Source organism: Pseudopipra pipra, chromosome W (assembly GCF_036250125.1).
Source record: "Pseudopipra pipra isolate bDixPip1 chromosome W, bDixPip1.hap1, whole genome shotgun sequence".
In the NCBI taxonomy this organism is placed as follows: Eukaryota; Metazoa; Chordata; class Aves; order Passeriformes; family Pipridae; genus Pseudopipra; species Pseudopipra pipra.
This window is the reverse complement of record NC_087580.1, coordinates 16018859-16040941: the sequence shown is the minus strand read 5'-3', so window position 1 is coordinate 16040941 and position 22083 is coordinate 16018859.

The window sequence follows — 22083 nt, the reverse complement described above, 5'->3', positions numbered from 1 at the left end:
AGCTTGATTAAAGCAATAGGTAAAGCTTGATACCAATGAAAATTTGTTTCTTGACATATTTTAGATTCATCTTTTCTACTTGCCCATTTGCTTGGAGTCTGTAGGGCATATGCAGTTGCCAGTTGATTTTTAGTGCTTTACTTATTGCTTGTACAATTCATGCACAAAAGTGTGAACCTCTATCTGAAGAGATGCTCTTAGGCATTCCAAACCATGGTATAATCTCATTCAACAAGACTTTAACCACTCCTTTTGATTCATTTTTTTTCTACATGGGAAAGCTTCAGGCCATCCAGAAAATGTCAGTCAAAACTAAGAGATAACAGGACCCCCCCTTTTCTTGGGAGCTCAGAGAAATTAATTTGCCAGATTTCACCTGGGAAATGCCCTTTACTTATTGCCCTTTGGTGTATTTTTGTTCCAGTATTTCAGACGAAGTTCCCATTGGGATGTGACTTGCTCTATTGTGGTAAATAAATTTGGTCCTGCTACTCTAGTCCTTAAATGCTAATAGAGTGAGTCTAAGCCCCAATAGTTTTATCATGTTTTACTTTTACAAATTGCCACACTAATTTTTCTAACAGTATTAACTGACCTGTTTTTAGTTAACCTCATCTATTGTCTAACACCTTACCTTCATTTTCATGTATCCACTTATAATCTGTTTCTTGATATTCTACCTGTTGATCTGTGTCTAGTTCTTCTAGCACTAAAGCTGCTACTGATAGTTCTTTACTTCTTGCAGCAGCTAATTCAGCTTCTGCATCAGCTTTTCTGTTTCTTATTTCCAGGACAGTGTTACCTTTCAGGTGTCCTTGGCAGTGCATAATTGCCACCTGAGAGGGGAGTTGTACAGCTTCTAATAATCATAGAGTTTCTTCAGCATACTTCACAACTTTTCCTTGAAGAGTTAAAAGTCTTCTTTCTTTCCAAATTGCTCCATGAGCGTGAACTATGCCAAAGGCATATTTGGAGTCAGTCCAGGTGTTAATTTGTTTTCCTTCTGCCAATCCTAAAGCTCGAATGAGAGCTATCAGTTCTGCTTTCTGGACTGAGGTTCCTGCAGGCAAAGGATTTGATTTGATTACCTCAGTAGTGGTGGTCGCAGCATACCCAGCCATCTTCACACCTTGTCTTAGGAAACTGCTGCCATCGGTAAACCAGTCTTCTGCATCCAGGGGTGGTTCTTCTTTAAGGTCCAGGCAGCTGGAGTGCACTGCTTCAATGGTTTCCAGGCAGTCCTGCATGACAGGTGCAGCCGAGATTCTTCCTTCTAGGAATGAAGCTGGGTTAACAATGTTAGTCACCCGAACGGTTATGTCATCAGCCAGGATTACCCGATATTTCAGAAATTGGGAGGGTGACAGCCAATGATTTCCTTTCTGTTCCAGTACTGTAGATGCTGTGTGGGACACTAACACAGTCATTTTCTGTCCCATTGTACATTTCCTGGCTTCTCCTATATTTATGATCATTGTTGCTACTGCCCTTAGGCAGGTGGGCCATCATTTGCTTACTTCAGCCAATTGCTTGGAGAAGTAGGCTACTGTTCTTTTGTATGGCCCTTGTTGCTGAGCCAGGACCCCCAGAGCCATTCCTTGTCGTTCATGCGAGAACAAACAAAAGGGCTTCGTTACGTCAGGCAAACCCAGCGCCGGAGTCCTTATGAGTTCTCATCTCAGTTGTTTGAAGGCTCCACTTGCTTTGGGTGTTGCCCGTAATCCAAAAGAAACACAAACCAACAGAGTGCCGGTTTATGCGGTGCTTTATTCGGGGCCCCGGGAACCTGCGGGCTAACGCCCCAAGTCAGGATTCCGAAGACCCTCCCTCTTCATCCAGCTTTTATACACAAACAAGTTTATGTGCAGTTTCCACGGCAAAACGGTTACAGTTTCCACAGCAAACTAGGTGCAGCACAGCAAACCAGGTGCAGCACAGCAAACCAGGTGCAGTTACAAACAAGCTCATACTTCATACTGATAACAATTAATAATCCCTAGAAACTGTTTATCAGACCTTAACCACATCCTAGGTAACAAATCGTTATTTACAGGCTTGACTAGATCCTTTGATTATGGTTTCTATTTCACACACAAACAGGGTTGCTACTTTGGAGTGTTGCTTTCTAGGCCTACTCTTCTACTAAGCCTTAGCCATTCTACTACTAATTTAAACTGCTTTGCAACAGTCCCCCCTTTTGAGCATTCTTCAGGCTTTGCTTGCAAGGATGCTCAAATACAGCAATCTTCAGGCTGCAGTTTCTTGATAGGTGGGAGGTGATCCATTTTGCGGTGAGATTACTTCTTTTCTTGTTATAGCTTTCATGATGCGTCTCGTATGTTGACCTTCTTTTACAATTATTCCTAAAAGACACTTGTAAACAGTTATGGCTATGACGATAATTATTACAATCAATATTCCATACTGGATAACAGAAGATATCCATCCTGACGCATGAAGACCTAGGGAGCTGAATAATTGTCTTATCTAATTGTGTTCTGCTTCTTTTTGCAGTTCATGAACATTCTCGTCAATTTGTTCTAATTGACTAATATCTTTCTCTACTTCCTGAGTGACATTTGGGATGTGTACACAACAATGCTCGTCCTTTGCATGCAGGTAGCCGCAAACTCCATGTTCTTTAAGTAATATTAGGTCTAATGCCATGCGGTTTTGTATGGTCATTCTAGAGGTGGCTTGTAATTGTAAATTTAGATCTTTAAATCCCTTCTTAGTGACTGCTGCTAACCTTTCAGTTTGTCCCATCAATTTAAACAACATTTCTCTGTTCCGATATGTTGAGATTGGTGCAAACAGAGACTCTAATGCCCATCCAAATTTAACTCTTGCTGATGGTTCATGCCAATCTCCCAACCCCAGGTCATCAATATCTCTACTAATTTCTCTTTTCCTTCGTGGTTGTATTTCTACTGATGTTAACTTATCCTGCTTCTAGAATGGACAGAGAGTAGGTATGCCTAGTGCGACAGATACAACCGGACCATCTATGGGCATGTGGGTGGTCTACTGACCATGTCCCATTACTTACACCAAATTTCCTGGACTCCTAACTGTGGTGGTACGGCAATCAATGTTTTTCACAGATCTTTTAATCGTATGATTATATCCCCGACATTCACATCCTAACTGCAAGAGTGTTTTGACTGGCATTAAGCCTATTTCATCGTCTGGGGTATCACATGTATATACTCGAGTACAATTCCAATTCTCTTTTGCACGTGTTTCTGTCCTCCAATTATAATTTCCTCTATTTCCTGTAGAATAAGTTTGATTCTTTTTCCCCTTCCAGTGAATGCACCACTGTACTTTTCCAATATAACTATAAGTCTCTAGTAGGCTGGGTCCCCAAATTGTTTGCCACTCTTCCATGGTTGTAGAGCTAGTAATATTTTGACATACTTGTTCTTGCTTTTCCCGTTTTATTTGAGCCGGAACTTTAGAGCATGGGTAGAGTGCTGAATCTGAAACTAAACAATCTCCTTCTATTTTGTCAATGTTTTCTTTTGTTACCCATGTTCCAACTACTACCCATCGGAAATATCTAGACATCTGTTCACATTCTTTTTTTGGTCATTTTGTCTCTTAATAAACATACATCTATCATTTCATTCCATGTTTTAGTTACAAATCTGCAGTTCCATGTAGTATTCTTAAACACTTTAGGAATTTCTGGCACTGGAATTATTCCCCATGGGATTGGGTCTCCTGCAGCATGAGGCATAGGGAGACATGCAGTAATTTTTGTGACATTTTGTACTTTCCCAAAATCACGAATTAGGCCTACAACTAGGTTTTCTTGTTCTACTTCTCTATCTGGAATTTGTAGATTACTTACTTGTCGGGTTATTCTTTCAGTCCTCACGTGGACGGCAGTAATTCTAGTATCCCACCAGTCATCTCTACTTATCCAGCAAGTATATTGGCCTTCATCTTCTTCTCTCTGTATTTCCTTGATTTTCAGAACTATTGTATCTGCTCTCTTTTCAATCTGATGTCTCTTTCCAACTTTCAAGTTTTGTCCCTTAAACCACCACCCATATTCAAAATACTGTCCTTCTGGAATTTTGCAGCTTAGAATCAGATCTCTTTCTTCCTGGGCCGGATAAACACTATGTTCTGGCTTAACTCTTACTCCTTGATGTGGTATAGCTGCTACTGTCCTTATCCCGTGATCTTTTTCTTCCCCACATGAGACTACACAAAGAAATATACCTTCTGTCTTTCCTATTCTGGGATTAGAAATATTCAGCCACCTTTTACCTCCTTTACTATTTGGCCACCAGTTAACTCCTTGACTTTGTGATTCCCAAGATTGATTTGCCATATTCAATTTCCACCACTTTACTTTAACTGATTTTTGACAATCATCAAATTGGAAGGTACAATTGATTTTTAAGGGAGGACCATCTCACATGTCTGATTGTTTCCTAGGGGGTAAAACTCGCACTTTAGTCACCGTCTTCCGAGTCGTGTTTATTGTCTGTATTTCTATATGTCCATAATCAAAACTTTCCCAAATCCAAACTACACACATATATGTCCTTTCCATAGCTTTGGACACTTCGGGTACCTGCAGAACGGTGTAACCCTTTTGTTGTGTAGCATCTCAAACTGTTGTCACTCCTTCTGTTATGGTTTGATCTTGATCTCTCCGTCTCCACTTGACGTGGACATCTCTTAATTCAGCTCCCTGGTCATCAGAAAACAAACAGGTTAAATTCACATCAGTATGCTCTGGTACAAATAAATAAGGATCCGGGGTCTCAATTCTCACGGTGGTCCTTGCTAAACTTATCAACCCCAGGAACACCACGATTCTCAATTGCTGGCTCGAAATACCATCCTTGTGGGTGAGAGAGGTTCTACCGACCACGAGACTGGAACCTTCTTAACCCGAGTATAATGGATCCAGCTGTCGATTCCTTTGACTTTTACTGCCGTGTAGGTCGTCATTATCACCTGGCGAGGACCGTCCCATGTTTCCTTCAGTGGCTCTACCGACCAGTTTCTCACGTAGACATGATCTCCCGGAGAAATGTCATGCACTGGATTCTCCAGGGGCAAAGGTCGATTCCACTGCAACGCTCCTCTGAGGGCTGTGAGAGTCTTATTTAAAGATAACACATAATTAAACACTGCTTGATCACCCACTATATGAGGATCCCCTTGGTAGGTAGCTGCATGATAGGGTTTGCCATACAATATCTCGTATGGACTTACTCCTATTCTCTCCCTTGGTTTAGAGCAGGGCACATATAGTATGAGTAAGGGTTTCTACATGGCTCTACAACAACTAAATCACACAAATATATGTAAAAGGTGGGGTTTCTCGTCCCTGTAAAAGTAACAAGCACTTTTTGATTTTCTTCTCTAATTAAACTCTATTTGAATGGTTCATGCGGGTTTCTTGCATGTATTGGTGCTGCCAATAGTACAATAGGGATAGCAATCATGTAAACAGTGCCTAGAGAAAAACCTGTTTTGTTTGTTGGGGTTTTTTTGTTTTGTTTTTGTTTTGTTTTTTTTTTGTTTTGTTTCGTTGTTTTTTTTTGGTTTTTTTTGTTTTTTTTTTTTAAATAATTCTGATTCTTTTATTAATTTGGATATTACCAGTCCTTTTATCTTCACCAGTCCTGGGGGAGTTCAGCCATCGCGGCTTTCGTGTCCCACAACTTAGGCTCTTCCATTTTTTGGCATTTCCTCCTCTGCCTCGCCTGTCGGCTCGGTTGCTTCGAGTCACAGGGTGTTTCATCTTCTCGGCAGCAGGACTCCCAAGTAGGAATATGCCTCTTTTTAGTGAGACGTGTTGTATATGCGGGCCACGAGGCAGCTTTTACCATAGGTCCGTTACACGACACGGCACTAACATCCCGTCGGCACTGGACTTTTACTATTTCTACTACGAAAGGATCTCCTACATAATATAAATAACAGAAATTTTGAGGGTTTACTCCATAAGTGTCACAATTCCAATATTCGGGGGAATCCCACGGAACTCCCTTCCTTTTTAACTGTTTTAATGCCCAATCAGTGAATTCTGGTTCTGATTGATAGCACTGATCACAGACTCCTCTAGGAGGATATCCGTCTCTACAGTGCGTCCACCATTTCTCTTGGCACCTTTTACATTTAAAACAAACAAATGGATAACATTTACAACCTGGTGTATTACACCACACTCTTATATCTCGTGTATCAATTTCTTCTGGGTCTGCATGTTCTCGATATGTTATGTTAAAACCTATCTCAACGTATTTTAACAGATTTTTGTGCCCCAATTGGTAATATTTTAACACATTTTCATGCCCCAAATATTCCATAATACACAAACAAAGATAGAATGAATGCCACAATAAATGCTATTAGACACTTAATTCTTAAAAGTAAAGTAGTAAAAAAAATTGTTTAATGTCTTTATTATAACTTTTCTTCTTAAGACTACCTTGGTGTCTTCCAAGAGTGTCGACTACTTGCCAGCGTGAGGGATTCACTAGTCTTTTTCAATGCAACTGACATGTGTCCATCCACGTTTTTGCAGCTCGAATTGGTGTTTCTACATTTTCACAGCCCTGTTAAAAACATGCACCCACAGTGTATTTATTTAATGAGCAACATACCAACATTTTGGGTATAAGAGTCATCTTTGTCAGTATACTATATAACAGCATTAAATGTAGCAGCATTAAATATAGCAGCAGTAAAATCCCCATTCACTCTTCTTGCTTCTGACTCTCTTCCTCTCTCCTTCTATACACTGTCTGGGCTTCTCTCAGCAACTCATCCAGTCCCTTATCTTGCCAATTTGTTAATTTCTGAATTTTCTTTCTAATGTCTTCCCATGATTTTGCCACAAATTGTGTCTTAAGGAATTCTTGTCCTACTGGTTCATCAAGGTTGACATCTAAATACAGCTGGAGAGCTTTCTTTAATCTTTCTAGCCATTTAGTAGGACTCTCATCTTTCTTTTGCATCTTATTAAATACCTTGTATCTCTGGTTCTTTTCTTCACTTAATGGATATGCTGGAGGAAACCTCCATGACTCCGAATCTTTAACAGAGTTCATTTGGCTCTTTCTTTCTCTTAAAGAAAACAAGTAAATATCTTCACTGGCTTCTAACCATATAGCGGCATAAAAAAAAAACTCTCCTCTGGGCAAAAGGGTTTTTTTTTTTTTATCGCTGACATACCAATTTAAAAGTTCACAGACCCAATTCTTAAAAGTACCATATATGGGTCAGTAGGTATTATTTCCTATTTTTCTACCTCCCCACACTTCAATACAATACTTAATCATTTTCTCCTTTGATCTTCTATAAGTGCCGGAATAACAACCCCAGTTTTCTAAGAGGTTCCCCAAGGGACTCTCAAGGGGAATCTTCAGCGTCCTGGCTTCAAAATCACCTTTTACTAATCTTCTTCTCAGAGGGCTATTTGTAATCTCTCTCTGAGGTTCCTTTTTTTTTTTTTTTTTTTTTTTGAGATTTAACTTTTATTTTTCTGTTGATAAAACCAAAGATCCCTCACAGCAGCAACAGATGCAGAAGTTACTTCCAGAAATGATATCTCTTCTTAATCTGTTTGCACACCCAAGTATGCCAAGTGTGTAGGGACTGCATTTAACAGCTCTAGCTGCACTAGAGTAAGTATTTCATTAGAGTAACAAAACACACCTCTTTGTTCAGTAACACAAGGGATACAGGTTGTAAAATGCACATTTCTATCTTGTATCCATACCTTTCTATATTATATATATATTTATATATGGCTCTAAAACAAACCTCTACTAATTTACAATTAAATTAAAACATATCCACAATTGATCTAACTAATGATTTTGGTCTCAATACTTTAAACATCAGTTGTTCCATAAAAATATACAATTCAACATCATGGTTGTATCAGTAACATGAGGCCTTTTGAAAGAGGCCTATGACACATAACAAACCATGCAATTCAGTGCTCAATGTCATCTAGCTGATAAATATTTATACTGAATTTTCAAATTACCAGTATCTTCAAAATTTCTTTTTGCAGGCTTACCATGCTTTACAAACATGCAGGAGGCAATCACATTTCTCACTTGCCCGTAGCAATCACATTTTTTTTTTTTTTTATTTTCGAATAGTTCACCTGACAAAGCACAAGCTTCATGCTGCCATTTTCAGATCACTAGCTGTTTCCTTTTTCCTTTCACATACTGCCCCATGTGAAATCAGACTAGGGATTAGCCACACAGCAAGAACTGCACTTTTCAGTTTAAGCCTCTAAAAACCAAATTACTAAGAGGAAGGACTCAGAGCTGCCATACAAGTGAACAGACACCCAGTAGACAATGAAGTTAATCCTAGATATATACCAAAAGGTGAAGCTCAAAAAAAAACCCAAACCAAAACAAATCCAAACCCCAAACCTAAACTACACAAGTACAGCATCAAACCTGGCAGATTCCAAAAAGTGAATCTCTGTCTAGAAATCTTCTCCAAGAGGGCACACAAAACCCATGCCATCACCAAGCATGCACGAGATAAGACATCAATTGCTTACAGATGGAGATGTCCTTACTTAGCAGTGGTGATGTAGTACTTCTGTAGCACAAACAAGAATCCTCCAAGTCAGAAGCAGTCAGTAATAAAACCCCAGACAAGTTCACATGTCACAGTAACCTGGCATTTAAGACTCAGAACATTTTACTCTTATAAATATAACAATCAGTAATTTAGGTACTAACTATTGCAGGACCAACACATTCAGCGTGTAGATAAGACTACAATAGAAGATATGAAAAAGATAAGAGAGGTATGACAGTAAAGATGAATAATTCTTTTAAACAGCAGAAAGTCAGGGAAACATCTGGAATTCTTTTGCACTGCGTTAATATACCTTCTGTTTCTCAATATAAAATACATCTAGAGAGTCAATCCAGAATTGTATCTAACAATACCTGTAAACCATTCCGGTCCGGATTTTGAGTTTTTCTAACCATTTTTTATAATACAAGTCACCTGCTCTGGATTTTCTCTATAAGACCCAGCTGACCGTTTCCAAATTAACATCTCATTAGGTAAAAAAAAACTTTCATCATGACTTTTCCTCCGTCTGCTCCAACTGCTTCCCTCGAAGGGGCCATTAATCTCGGGGGTGAAAGCGAAACTTCCCTCAACTCTCCCCCCCCCCGCCGTCTTTCTCTACTCCTTCCTCGTTCTCTTCGCGCTCTCCGCGTTCGTTCAGCTAAAGGAGTTCTATCAAAATCACATTCTCCCCTTCTCTTTTCCTCCTCATCCGAGGACGATTCTAACGGGGACATGGAGGGTGACCGTGCCCTCTCACGTGAAGGGAGACTATCTCCCGGGGGCGCACTTGGAGTTATGCTGGGGGAGACTAACAAAGACACATCCTCCTCTGGTTCTGAAAACCGTATTTTCCGCTCATGTTTATCATCCAATCCTTTCAATATCATTATACTCCGCTCTTGACATTTTTACATTTATCATCCTCCAGTTTCAGTTCTTTCAACACTAAGATACCACATTCCTTTTGCCACTCAGTGTTATGTTCTAAATAATAAAACAAATCCAGATATGGTATTTCATCCCACTTTTCATTCTCTCGTAAAAATCGCATCAAAGGGGTTATAATTTCCAAAGTCAATGAACCATTTCTAGGCCACTGCATTCCTCCAGTCTCATATTGAGGCCATACATTATTACAATAATCAATCAATTGTTTCTTGCTTAACTCTTGTCCGAAATTTCCTTCCTTCTAATGTTTTAACAAGCAACCAAGCGGAGAATCGCTAGGGATATCATTTTCTGCACAAAATAGTGCCTTAATGGTTTTAAACGGCATCATACTGACTCACACACACACACACCACAATCCGGATTCAAAATCAAATTCACAATAACACAACAATATAAACCAATTACTTATACCAAAACCAAAACCAACTCGCCAATTCTCCCTCTGAGTGGCGAGTGCTGGTACAGCGCGGCTTTCGCTACGTCTTACGACCAGCGCCTAGGCTTCCCAACCGAGGTACCTTTAGCCCAACCCAGCGGGACACTCACTATCCTGTCTTATAGGCAGGCTCCCAACCAACAAACCTAAAAGAATAAAGCACCTCCGGGCTTACCTAGAGGGTGGTCCGGCGGGTGCAGGGTCGGGCACGGGTCGATGTCTCCCCAGAAATCACCTGGTTGCCGGCATGGAGTGGATCAGCTCGTGAGCCGCCCAGCTACCCCCGGAGTCCCAATCTGGTGTCGCCAGAAAACTGTTGCCCGTAATCCAAAAGAAACACAAACCAACAGAGTGCCGGTTTATGCGGTGCTTTATTCGGGGCCCCGGGAACCTGCGGGCTAACGCCCCAAGTCAGGATTCCGAAGACCCTCCCTCTTCATCCAGCTTTTATACACAAACAAGTTTATGTGCAGTTTCCATGGCAAAACGGTTACAGTTTCCACAGCAAACTAGGTGCAGCACAGCAAACCAGGTGCAGCACAGCAAACCAGGTGCAGTTACAAACAAGCTCATACTTCATACTGATAACAATTAATAATCCCTAGAAACTGTTTATCAGACCTTAACCACATCCTAGGTAACAAATCGTTATTTACAGGCTTGACTAGATCCTTTGATTATGGTTTCTATTTCACACACAAACAGGGTTGCTACTTTGGAGTGTTGCTTTCTAGGCCTACTCTTCTACTAAGCCTTAGCCATTCTACTACTAATTTAAACTGCTTTGCAACATGGGGGTCCAGATGAGGTTGCCCTTAGTCATTTTCAGCAGGTCATATAAAGGCTTTGCAATTAGCCCATACTGATATATCTATAAACAACACCAACCTGTCATTCCTAGAAAGGCTTGAAGGTTTCTCACCATCTGTGGTTTCAGTGTCTGGCAGTTTCCTTTCTTGTTGTCCCCAGTGATCATTGTCCTTCAGATACTTTGTAATCCAGGTACACCACTTGTTTCTGCACTGGAAGTGCTTTCTGTTGAGAGACTCGATACTCATTTAAGTCCATAAAGTTTAAGAGGTTTACTGTCCATTGGGCACATTCTTCTTGTTTTTCAGTAACAATCAATAGATCATTCACATATTATAAAAGTACACCCTTTCCCGGTGGTGACTGCCATTGTTCTAATTCTTTTGCTAATTAATTCCCAAAATTGTGGGAATATTTTTGAACCCTTAAGGTAACACTGTCCAAATGAGCTGAGTTTTCCTTCCTGTGGTGGGATTGTCCCACTTGAAGGCAAATATCCTTTGACTTTGCTGTGTTTAGGGAAGGCAGAAAAAGGCATCTCTTAAGTCTAATACTGTGAACCAAATTACACTTTCTTTTAATATTGTTAATAAGGTATATAGGTTTGCAACAGCTGCATGTATGTTTTAGCTATTTTATTTACTGCTCTTAAATCCTGAGCCAACCTATGTGTTCCATTTGTCTTTTTGACTGGTAAAATTGGGGTGTTGCAATCTGATTCACACTCTACAAAACCTTAATTTCAAAAAGTTGTCTATTATTGGCTCAATTCCTCTTCTATCTTCCAGCCTCAGTGCATATTGCTTCCTAACTACTGGGTTTGCTCCTGGCCATAATTCTATTTCAATGGGAGCTGCCCTTTTTGGCTTTCCTGGTGTTTCAATAGCTCAAACTCCGGGGTATACCTGATCTAAAATTTGATTGACATTTGAATTACCCTGGCTTGGCTCCACATAGCTCATTGCTAAACTCAGAGCTGCTATTAATTGTTCTTCCTTTACCTTAAGTTCAATTTTACCTTGTTTGAATTCTATTACAGCTCCCAGATTTTCTAGTAAGTCTCTGCCCAATACGAGTTTGGATAAATTTGGTAAATACAAAACCTGATGCACACCCATTTGTTTTCCAATTTTGAACTTTAGGGGTTTCGGAAGAAAGCTTTTCTGATTGGCCAGTGGCACCCACAACTTAAACATATTTATCACTTTTAGGTATTAATTCAAAACAGAAAATGTAGCCCCGGTATCAATTAGAAAATCTAATTCTTCTTTTTCTTCCCCTAGCTTGATTTTTACAAGCAGGTCCCCTAGCACTGGCCTGCTGGGCCCCCCCTTCACTCAATACTCTGTAAGCAACAACAGCCTCTCCTGTGCCTGTATTTCCACCTGTTAATTCAGGGCATTCTTGCTTCCAGTGTCCCTCTTTTCTGCAATATGCATACTGGTTCTACCCAACCTTGTCTGTCAGGGAGGCAAACCTTACATCTGTTACACAAGGCTCATACATATAACTAACAGTTGCAAAATTGACAAATCTTAATTCTAGGTCTTATCCAAAGTGATGTGCTTATAGTTAATTCTTCAGCATTACCTCTCATATAGCAACTCTTAGCATGATAATACCTTTAACTATGTGCTCCTGGATGTTTCAAGGTAAGCAAGATATATCAGGTACACAATAACAATACTTGGCCAAATACAAACAAAACCAGACCAGAAGACCAGACCAGACCAGAGGGGATATTCCCCTGGGAAAGCGTCCAATCCTGTGACACCTGTGAGACGGCGTCCTGCCTCGACTTACAGGTATCCAGAAACCAGATACAAATACCTTTTATCAATAGGCAGTGTTCTTGTCCAGCCCCCGCAAGAAGCCACCGAAGAAGGGAGCCCCTTCGGGTAAAAAGACTTACCCGAGGGCGCCCAAGGGGGTCTCGTCCTCCAGGGGATTCCGCAGCCGGGTGGAGAAGGTGTCCTGCCGCGGTCGCCAAATGAATCCGAAAAATCGGTCCAAGAAACTGCTCAGAGATTTTTTATCTTTAAGCAGCAAGGTATTTGTTTATTCAACGTTGGGAGCAAGCCAGCTCGCGCTGGACAAACTTGCTCAAAGGCTTCACACAAAATCAGCATTTTTATACAATCTTCAGCTGTGATTAAATGCATATTCAAGTGATTACAACATCTATCTCTGCATATTAATAATAGGTGGAGTATAGGTGGAGCTCAGGCGGGGCTTGGGGCGGTGCTTCTCTTGGCCCTCAATTTTGGTGGGTCTGGGGGCTTCAACTCATCTTCCTCAGCTTGACCTTCCTTCTTTTCCATTGTTCTTGACCCGCTCACTGAAGCTTGGAGAAAGCCCTGGCTCTAGGCCTATTTCTCCTATTCAAATGTCTACCTGATCCTACTGCATTTCTAATTTATTGCTTCTAGGCCTATTACATGTTCCTGTACTATTCTCTTAAGCTTTGGTCCAGTAAGTAGAACAGAACAAGCACAGATTGTTTTGGATGTTGGTAGCTTGTTAGCAGGCCCAAATTTCTTAGTTAACTCTTTTGGGCCTGGCCTCCTGTTTCAGATCCTGGAGTGGCGTGTTGGGTTTGAAATAAGAGTAAAGGACAATTTGGTCAGAAACGATTCCTGTTGTTGGTGGCACAGGGCAAAAGGAAAATGGGGCTTTCTTTCAGCCATTAAAATTTGGAATTGGTAAATGGGTGTTGGCCCTTCAGTTTCTTTATGTGCCTGACTGTTCTGTACCATTCCTAGGCAAGAGATGGATTTAGTGAGTTAAATGACATTTGAAAAAGGGAAAATCCAAGTTAGTGGGTGCAGCTGCTCTGTCATTCCTGGGTTTTGGTGTCCTTGTGTCACTCAGGGGTCCTGAGGAGGGTGAAGCCCTTCTGTGCAGGACATGGAGATGGTCCCTGGCCTGTCCAAATGCATTAAATGCTGCTGCTGAAGGAGCCCCCCCAGTGATTTTATCTGCATTAAACCCCTGGAGCCCACGGGCACCTGCTCCTGCCTGGACAGTAACCAGGAGTTTCCTTGGACTGGTGTCCCCCAGGAAGGACGTTTTCCCCCCTGTTTCTGATGTTTTTAATAGTCTTTGATCAATAAATATTTCTCCCTGTGATTTCTCCTTGTGGTGTCTTCTTGAAGCCTGAAGCAAGCAGAGGAGGGGATGCCAAAGATCCGCCCTCCCCTCTCTATTGTCCCTCTGCACCCCCCAGGCCCTTCCTCTGCAGTGTCCTGTCTCCCTGGACGTCCCCCCTGGAACTTGTGCCCTTCCCTGCTGGCACGGGTGGGCACACCCCCCATCCCAGTCATGTTCCCAAGCACTGCCAGGGCCACCTGGGTGACCAGCAGGACATGAGTGGGGGTGGCTTGTGAGAGAGTCTCCAAAGGCTCCCTGTCCCCAGAGAGCAGAGCCACGGGGACCAGGGCAGGTCCCCCAGCAGGTCCCACTGCAAATGGCCCGGTTTGTGCTCCAGGGAGGAACAGGCAAGGACCCAGCTTGGGAGAAGATGCTCCAGGAAAGGACCAAGAGGGTCCAAGACACAGGATTTGGGGCAGGAACACACCTTAGTGCCCCCTCACACACATGTGGTGTGAGTGAGAACAGTCCAGGGCAGAAACACCCACCTGCCCGGGGGCCCCAGCAGTGGGTCAGCACCAGGCTGCAAACAGGGCAGGGCAAAACTTGGCCCTGCAGACCCCACAACCGAGGCCAAAGAGAGACCAGCCAGGCCACCACCCCCAGCCCAGCCTATTGCACCTCCGGCCACAAGAGTGGGGACCAAAGCTGTGCTTCTCCTTCCTCCTCTGCACCCAGGAGCCCCAGCCCGGGGCACGATCCTGCCCCCAGCAGCACAGACTGCCAGGTCCCTGAGCCCCTGGGGCAGGAGCTCCTCGGGGCGCAGCCCCTGGGCCCTGCAGCACCACAACCTCCTGTAGGGCTGCCCCTGCCTGGGCTCAGACTGCCCAGCACGAGGGAAACCAGGAACCAGAGAGCAGAGCTGGGGGCCTGCAGAACATCAGCATTTCCTGCCCTGCACAGCCAGGACAGTTTTCCAGAGCTCACTTAAAACAGCCCCTCCAGAACTTTCAGGGTGTTCCACAGGGCCCAGTCAGTCCCAGCATGATCCCAGTCAGTCCCAGGATGACCCCAGTCAGTCCCAGGATGACCCCAGTCACTCCTGGTCTCTCCCAGTATATCCCAGTTGCCCCCAGCTGCCCCCCCACCCCGAGCTGCCGTCGGACGCCGCCCCCCAAGATGCTGACGGGGGTCGGGGGCTCCGTGCTGGGGTTCCTCTGCCTGGGCCTGCATGGAATGAAGGGGCCAAGGTGACACTGCAGGGCCTCCTGGAACCAAAGAAGCCTGAGACATTTGGGAACCTCCTGCAATCAAGGGACAATTGGGAGCCTGCAGGGCCTCCTGGAAAAAAGGGACCCTGAGACACTGTGGAAACTCCTGGAATCCAGGGGCCTTTGTGACATGGGGGCCTCCTGGAACCAAAGGAACCTGGAAACATTTGGGGAAGTTGTGGAATCAAGGGACCATTGTGACACTGCAGGGCCTGATGGAATTACAGGCACACTGGGACACTGTGGCAGGACATTCCCCTTTCCCAGGGGCAGGTTCTTCCAACATAACCCCTCTTGGGGTGTATGGTTGGAGATTCCCCCCTTGGCTGGGGAACCCCCCCAAGGTCAGTCCTCGAGGGTGAGCAAAAGAGATCTCCCCAGGAGCCTTGGTCTGGGGGAGTTACATCAAATGTCTACTTAATAATTATTAATTTTTTGCCAGCTTTAGTATAATTCCTTCAATTATATTGTACTTATCCTGTACTACTGATAGTTTTAGTGTTTATATTGTGTAGTAAATAATTCTGATTAAAATCTTTTGTCTGTTCATCTGTGATAATGATGAGTTCATTTTATATCAATATATCTGATTTTCCATCATTAAAACCTGCAGGACAAAAGTGGTTCAATCACAGCTCTGTAATTCCTTAAATTCCAACCCTTGGCATAATCCAGGGCTGAGATTGGATCCAGCCGCCCCCAGGCTCCTCTCTGAGCAGGAGTTTAGAGAGCCAGGGAGTCCTTTCTGCACCTCGGGACTCAAGGGCAGGACTTCTTTAATGAACTTTGTCTAAGCCTTCCACTGCCACCGGCAACAGGGGGTGACAGGGAAAAGGGAGGGGAAAGGGGAGAAAAGGTGGAAAAAGGGGGTGGGACCCCTTCAACTGAGCGGTTGAGGGGGTGGGACCCCCAGAGCAGAGCACGGGGAAGCTGTGGTTTGACGGGACGATCGGAAAGGGGTGGGAGAGGAGGGAAAAGGGGTGGGATCCCCAAAACTGAGTGTGAGGGGGGTTGTGACCCCCAGCCTAAGTGGGAGGGGTTGGGAGCCCCTGGCTGAGCACGGAGGGTCTGGAGATTGGGGGGACATTGGGATAGAGGAGGGAGAGGGGGGAAGAGGGAGGTGGGACAGAAGGTCGAGGGGTCCCTTTGTGTCCCCCATCACATGAGGCTTGGAGGGATTCCCTGGAGCTCAGGGGGGTTGGATCCACACTGGGAGTGTCCCTGTCCATCCCTGGGGGTCTGATGGGACACGTCACAAGACCCTGCCCTTAAAATTTGGGGCTTTTCTCGTATAAAGTGCTGGACTGTCAGTCAGGTGTGTCCAGACTGTGCCAGCCCAGCAGCCTTGGAGAAGTTCTCAGGGGTGTCACCTGTTTGTTCCTTTGCCCGGGGATTTTCCCAGCTCTGCCACATCTTCCCCTCCCTCTCAGGATGTTTCCCTTTGGAATTGAGGAGTCAGGCTGGTTTCAGCATTATTCAACCCAAAAGCAGCGTGACTCCCCTTCTTCATTTCCTGCTGGGGGTTTTGTAAACAGGGCCTTGTTGGAGTTGTTTTACCCCATTCCAGGCAGAGCATCCTGCTACAGGACCCCCATGGGACCCCCTATGCCCTTTCTCACCCTTTTCCTCACTGTCCCACCCGTTTCCCACCCTCCCTGCAATCCCCTGCTCCCCCCACAGCTCGGTTTGGGGGTGGCACCCTCCCCCCCATACTCAGTTCAAGGTCTCAGCCCCTTCTCACTCAGTTTGACGATGCAAAGCTTGTCCCTTTTGCCCCCTCTCCCACCCCTTTCCCATCAGACCCCCAAACTTCAGCTGCCCCAGTTGCTCCCACTAAATCTGGGAGTCCTACCTCCCCCTTTCTCTCAGTTTTGTGGGTCCCACCCCCCTCCTTCTCCATTTGGGGACCCCAGCTGTTCCGATCTGCTTCAATGCAGAGGGGAACCAGGTTCTAAAACACTCCCATAAGCCAGGTTAAGGCACAAACGAGGCCAGATGCTGGATCCCAAAACGAGAATTCAGCTTTGTTTTGGAACACAAAAGAGCAGAGAGAAAGAAGGGAGATAGGGCAGTGGGACAAGCTAAGGGGAAGTGTTAAAAGCACAGGACAGGAGTTAGCAGCACCAGGAAGTGCCGCTGCCTTGCAAGCTGGTAGATCTCTGCTGGGCTTCTGCCCTGGTCACCTTGTAGCCTCTGAGGAACAAACCCAACCCGCAGGGGAAGGGGGTGGCAGCAGCTCCCACAGCAGTCCTGCAACAGCTCCCCACAGTCCCCGGGCACGGCCTTAAATCCCCTCGCCGTGGGACCCCTGGATGCCCCCTGGCCCCTTCACCAGGATCCAAGCAAAGGTCTCCTGGCACCGAGATGGGCCCCGAGTGTCCCTTGGCTGGTTCCCCGGTCTCCAAGCGAGATCCGCCTGGCACACCTTCTCCCATTTTTGGATTGTCACAAGTTTTTCTCTTGTTTGCTCCTCTGCCTGCCTCTGCTGGCTTGCTGGGTGCCTCCTGGAGCTTTTGCAAGGAGCTCGGCCCCTGCAGCAGCCCGGCTGTGGCACCAAGGCTTTGGAACTCTGCTAAGGGAAAAGGTGAAATTGCTGTTGGGCCAATGTTCCAGTGCTATTGCTAAGGGAAAATGTGAAGCTGCGGTGGATGGGGAGGATGTTGAGTTGCCCTGGAACTGGCCCAGTTGAATTAAAGTGCAGGTTGAAGGGTCGGTGCTGTTGCTAAGAGAGCAGCCCTGTTGCCGGGGAGCAGCCAATGGGGAGCTGCCCAGAGGCAGCCAATGGGGAAGCTGCGTGGTGGCGCGAAGGGCCAGCCAATGGGAGAGTGCGATGGAGCCAAGTGTCGCCAATAGCCAGCCAATGGGACCCCGAGCGGACGGGCAGCCAATGAGGAGCTGTGGCCGGGAAGGTGCTGAGGGACTGCGCATGCTCTGGGCCAGTCCCCGTGGGGGGCTTTTCCCAATTGTCCCCTGTTCAACTCACTTCAGCCTCCAACCCTGATAATTCCTGGCATCCCCCTGTCACTGCAGAGATCCACATGGGTTCTGCACTTGACCGCCCTGGGGCAGGGGGTGAGCAGGGCATAACCAAGCTCAGGTGTGGACACCTGACATTTCTGGGGGTGCCTAGAAGAGAAGCTTTGGGCAAGGTGACTGTGGTTAAACCTGTCTGGCCATCCAGGGACAGCCAAGTTGCTCTCTCCCTTCCCCTCCTCAGTCAGACAAGAGGAGAAAAGCAGGTGAAGAAATTCTTGGTCAACAGAAAGGGAGATTAACTGGAGAGAGGAAAGCAAAAAGCTAAGGCCATGTGCAGAAACCAAGAAAACCCCTGGGAGGCAAGAATTCAGTCCATGGAGAGGATTCTTTGGAAGACAAATGTATTAATGAAGGACATCCACGTCTGCCCCCTGCCCACCTTCCTTTCTGCCTTCCTTTCTCTCAGTTTATTGCTGATCATGCCATCCCATGGAATGGAATATCCCTTGGGTCAGTCCAGCCCAGCCGTCCCAGCCATGTCCCCTGTGAAACACTTGCCCAGCAGAGCCCATTGGGTGGGGGTGGTTGCAGAGACGCTTCCTGCGGGGCCAGCACTGCCCAGGGACAGCCAAAGCCTTGGGCTGGGACCAACAGCGCTGCAGCCACGAGCACCAACCCAGCAGGACAGGGGCTGCTCTGGGCAAAGGGAACTGCAGCCCAGCCACAGCCAGGGCAGGGCTGCTCAGGGGGCTCTTCCAGCCTCTGCTATTCTGGGACTCAATGAAGCTTTTCCTTGGAGAGCTCTTTGAAGGCCCAAGTGAGAGAGAGGCAGAAGTGCAGCTGTCAAATGCAGCAGGATAGACACAGCAGTTCCACTGAGGAACATTTCTGCCTTCAACCTGGGCAAGGGTCTGTGAGGTCCCTTCTCTCTGCAGGAGCTGATGGCTCAGCCCGTGACTCAGGGCTGGGCCAGGGGCTCTCCAGCTGCCCCTGCCCTGGTCTGTGACAGCCCAGCACAAGGCCCCTGGCTGGCACAGGCCCTGGGAGATCCCCTGTGCCTCAGGGCCTGGGCTCCCTCCAGCAACGGGGCTTCTCTTTGGGCTGCCCCGTCCCTCGTGCTGAGCGCAGGATGGGACAGCAGCAGGCACAGCTGGGCCCTGTCTGTGCCCGCAGCTGAAAGGAGCAGCCTGGGCACAGCACGGGGAGGCTGCTGCTGGCAGGGCACAGCAAAGGGCCCGGGCAGGCTGGGCACTGGCACCCCCTTGTCCTTCCCTCAGCGTCACCCCCCCAAGGCAGTGCCCCCGGCAGAGCCCTGAGCCAGGCGGGAGGGACAGGATCTGCCTTCCCTGGGCTGGGGGTCAGGGCTGGGCCTTTCTGCTGCCTCCAACCAAGCCAGGCTGTGCTCAACATCTCAGCTGCCTGCACAGAGCCTTTGCCTCCCTGCACTCACGGCCCCCAAGGATCTGCTGGAGAGTCCCTGGGGAGGCTTTGTCAGGAATGGCCCTTGGGGGGCTCCTGAAGGCTCCAAGGGACTGCAGGGTTTTCCAAGGCCTTTGGGTTTTGCTTTGGAATCTCGCAGAAGTTTGTGCAACCCTGACCTCCAGTTCTCTGCTCTAATGAGTCCCTGAAGAGGCTTGGTCAGGAAGGGCCCTCAATGGGGCTCGTTAATGCTTGAAGGGACTAAAGGTTTATTCAGGTCCTTTGCCTTTCCTTTTGACTCTGAGTCTAGGAGAGGTTTGATCAATCATGGTCTCCAATTCTCTGCTTTAATTAGTCCCTTGAGAGGCTTTGTCAGTAGGTCCTCCAGGGTTTTTAAGGAGCTTTGGGATTTCCTTTGGAAACTGAGCCTTTGAGAGCTTTGTGCAATCATGGCCTCCAATCCTCTCCTCCAACCAGTCCATGAGGAGCCTGTCTTGGGAATGGCCCTCAGTGGGACCCATTAATGCTTTGAGATACTTTGGGTTCTCCTTCTGACTTTCACTTCTGGACAGGTTTGTGCAATCTCCCCTCAGTACCTGAGGTTCAAGGACTCAGCACCAAAAGCCCCCCGGGGCTCATTCAGATAAAGCAAGTCCTAACAAACCACGGCCCTTCCTGGGATTTTCCTCCAGTCTAGACAGTAAATTAGGAATGTTGTCCCATGGAATCAGGGGACCACTGTGACACTGCAGGGCCCCAGGGAACTCTTTTGCCCGCGACGAGGGTCAGCACAAGAGACACCGACACCAACTTTGGAGAACAAGTGTGTAATTTTCCTGCAGTGCAAAGCAGCAAAGAATGACAAAAGGCTGAGCTCAGTAACGCACCTCATCGTTCCTACCAAGAGTGCCTGGAGTGAGTAGAAAAGCTCCCTGCCCAGTTGCCCTCATCTGTTCCCCTCAGCCAGGCCCGCACGGCAGCGGGGGAGCCCCGGTCGCAGCCAAGGGTTGGAGAACCCCTCCCGGGCACGGGGAATCCCACCCAGGGCGTCCACTCCTAGGGGAGGGCTCCATCTCTGCTGGGAGGGGGTCCAGCTTTTCTGGCCTTGCAGAAACAAGCTCACAGAGCTACGAGTGTGCCAAACCATCTGGCTCCCTTCTCCTCCTGGGTTCCACCCACAGCCTGGCCAGGGCTTAAGGGGAAAACCCAGGCAGTCAACCTGCCCCATCTGCTGCCAAACAAGGCCACACATCCACTGCCAGGGCCTTGACCACTCTCTAAAGACAGGAAGATAAAGATCACATTTTGCTCACAATCAGACATAAGATTTGATTAATCAACACATACAAATATCATTCACTAATGAGCTGAGACTCACAGATCTCACTAATAAGCACATTTATTTTGTTCAGGGGCAGATACACGGGGAGTCTTTCCACACTACATCTTTGACCAACAAACATACACAGTTTTAGCTAAGGAGCAAATACAGGGATAAACAGACTGTTAGGTTGGAAGGTTCATCTGGAGGTCAGCTTTGGCTCAGGGCCTGTTGTTCAGCCTCAGCACTTCAGTGACAGCCACACAGGGCTTTACATGACACACACAGTTTCCAGATTCATTAGATATTCTCCCTTACTTAAGACATAGATGTTACTTTGCTTTACACAGTCCCCCCCCCTATTGCAAGTCCTTAGTTGGTCCTTTGGGGTCTCCTTCAGGGCTCTCTGGTGGGTTTTTTGGTATCTGGTGCCCCCCAAAGTTGAGGTGTCCACTTCTTGCCCTCGGTTCTGAGCAGACACAGTGTCATTACCTTTCACCACAAAGACTGGAACGTTTGGGTTTGATCTTCTCTGGGCCCACAGAGCTCAGCTTCCATCCTGTTTGCTTAGTTACATCCCTGATCCAGTTCTCCAGGACCTCTCCAAGATTACAGTTCTCCTTCCTTGGCCATAGAGAAATGTTGGGAGCAGTCTTCTATATCCCACATCAAATCCCCCCTTTTTTCAGACTAAGCTCCTGAAGGGATAGAGTGTCTTAGGAGCTTTATTTCATTTTACAGCTCAAGGCATTAGAACAGCTACAGCACTGAATCCTGATGCAAGCTGAAATACAAATGCCCTTCCAGCTTTGGGGCAACCCTTCACAGGTGTTATTTCCACACACCAATCCCACCCCGTTCCATTGGGGACCGGCCAAGGATCAGTCATTTCCCCAGCAGGAAGGGTTTGAGGACATTGGGGGTGATTTCCCACCAACGGGCCACTCTCATTAACACAATCCACTTGTCCTGTTCCTGGGGTCACAGCTTTGGACACAGGCAGGATTGTCAGAGGTGGTGGGGGGTACTTGCACACTGACTGCTGGGTCTACTTTTTGGGGAACACAAGTGCTCACCCAGTGACCAGGAATCATTTCTGCCAGAACAGGGAAGGCAGAAATGGTGAATGGCTTCCTTGTCTTTTCAGGTAAAGGAGTGCACACCCAGCAATCCCTTGGAGGCAGCACTTGGGTCACGTTTGAGACTAAAAGGAGATG